Source organism: Mirounga leonina, unplaced genomic scaffold (assembly GCF_011800145.1).
Source record: "Mirounga leonina isolate KUSES-001 unplaced genomic scaffold, KU_Mleo_1.0 Mir_366, whole genome shotgun sequence".
Lineage (NCBI taxonomy): Eukaryota > Metazoa > Chordata > Mammalia > Carnivora > Phocidae > Mirounga > Mirounga leonina.
Genome location: NW_023270709.1, coordinates 110,960 through 113,447, shown reverse-complemented (window position 1 = coordinate 113,447; position 2,488 = coordinate 110,960).

Below are 2,488 nucleotides of genomic sequence, written 5' to 3'. Positions count from 1 at the left end.
ATACATATCCAAAAGGCAAAGCTATAAGAGAAAGTAGACTAGGGATTGCCTGAGCCTGGGAAAGGATTGGCAGAAAATGGAAACAAAAATCTTTGGGGTGATAGAAATCTCCAAAAAAAACTGGATTTGATGATTGTTGCCCAACTGTGTAAATGTATTAACAAATCATTGAATTGATTTTCAAAAAAGGAGTGAACACAATTAAATGTATGGTATGTAAATTATATCCAATAACACTTTTTTCAAAAAAAAATGAGCTTGGAGTAAAAAAATTCTGTAAGCATGAAAGCTGCAAAGCATATTTTGTAACAGTAAATTTGCACAAGCCAGAAGAGTTGCTATGCCACTATGTGTTTGAAGTGGGGGAGAGCTAAGGACTACTGAGGAAAACAAGAAGCAAGTTACATCTTAAGAGCAAAAAAAGTCCCAGAAGACTGGGACTTTATCGAAGGCACGCATTTTTTGATAACTCTAATTATCACTACCATATTAGTCAATAATCAGGAAAATTCCTCCACCCTCAGAATAGGGGGCCTTCACAACATGGCCTGGTGGAAATTCTTACTGCTGTTGGTAAATGATGCCTGTGGTGCTTTCTCCTTCCTTATTCTAAACAAATTTTTATTCCATGTTTTATTGCACTGTCTTAAATATGGAATGGAGGCTACAGACAATTCTTGTCTTTGAGTACACAGATTTCACAATCCAGAAGAGTTACATCCACTGACAGAAGATGAGTGGGCATCTCCTAAAGATCTTGGCCTTAGAGTTTGTTGCAGTGACTCCATGGACCCTTGGCTTCTCTTTTTGATAAAGGACCAAGTTAGATAGATACAGGAAAAGAAACATTAAGTTGATCCTTTTTACCTGAAAGACAGCTTGTTGTAGAGATGGCAAAACTCTAACAATACTCATTGCTTTTCTGTTTTTCTGGGCAAACAGGTAAACCACCTTTCCCAGCTCCATTGTGTCTAGGTGAAACCACATGACAGACTGGCCTATGTAGGCATAAGTGGTCAATGCCTTTTCAACCCCTGCCACAAAACACTATATATTTTGGTGATCTTCACATTTCTTTTTCTCAAAAAGTTTTGACTGGCATTAAGCATCTGCCTTCAGCTCAGGTCATGATCCCAGTGTCCTGGGATCAAGCCCTGCATTGGGCTCCCCGCTCTGCAGGAAGCCTGCTTCTCCTTCTCCCACTCCCCCTGCTTGTGTTCCCTCTCTCACTGTGTCTCTCTCTGTCAAATAAATAAATAAAATCTTTAAGAAAATTATTTTTGACTGGCATTGAAGGACATCGAGAATATTGGGAAGTTACACAATGAAAGAGTCCAGATCAAAGTCATTGCTTAGAGGACATCTTCCAAGTAGGTCTTCTTAACCAGGAATATATGTATACACATTAGAAATACAATCTAGCTTGCTAAACTATTTCACATTTTGATGTTTATTTGAAAGCGTAGCTAGAATTAATTCACATAAATATAAAACGTCCTTGGAATTGTGAAAAAAGAAAAAGTAAATCTATTAAACTGACAAGATACTCTTTTTATTTCTTAATATCTTCTTTAATTAACTTGTAAGTGTCCTGTGAGACACAGGTTAGAAAAGGTTGGAAAGAAAAGTAATTTATATATCTTGGTAAGTTTTCTATAGAACAGAAGTTATCTACAATACATTTTTCTCTGTCATGTGGTAGTTAGCATGATATCTTGCAGAATTTAGGAGCTTAATTATATATCTTAGAATCAGGGAAAATTATCATGGTCAAGGCAATGTACTCACCAGGATACAATGATGTGTTCTGCCAGCCTGCAAGGGGACAAGATGATGAAATATTATTACCCTTTCCTGGTCCTTCTCATATCTTTTTCTCTCTTCTCATCACTGGCATTCTCTAAGTATTCAGTTACATATTTATCTCTCTGTCGCTTTCCTTCCTCACAAGCATTTCCTTCCTCACAAGCATTCCTTACCTGAACTAGAAAATGGTTGAGTTGTGTATGTGTGTGGAAAAATATAAACTCAGAAAAACTCAGAAAAAAAGGCAAACTAAAAATAATAAAAAGAAGAAAGGAAATAAGGGAGATAGAAAATGAAGAAGTGATGATAGGAAGGTGGATAGTTTGAGATAAAGATAGAAAAGAAGGATGGGAAAATGGAAGCAAAGAAGAAAAGGAGGAATTAGGAAGAACAGAGTGAAGGGATAAAGAATTAAGAAAGTGAGACGAAGTGAAAAGGATATTCCAAATTAGGGAAAAATGAGTTAACTAACTTTACAGATTCTCTTCCATTTATGCTCCTACACTGTGAACACAGGCAATGGTATAGTATGCCTGACTTTTTCTGGGAACAGGGTTTAGAGTAGAGTTAGGAGTCTTACTATTTGTGGAATTTAAAAACTGCCATGAAAGAACTTCTGAGCTACTTACCATTCCTAAATTGGGTTCTTCTCTGATCTGAAAGGAAATGTACACAGAAGACT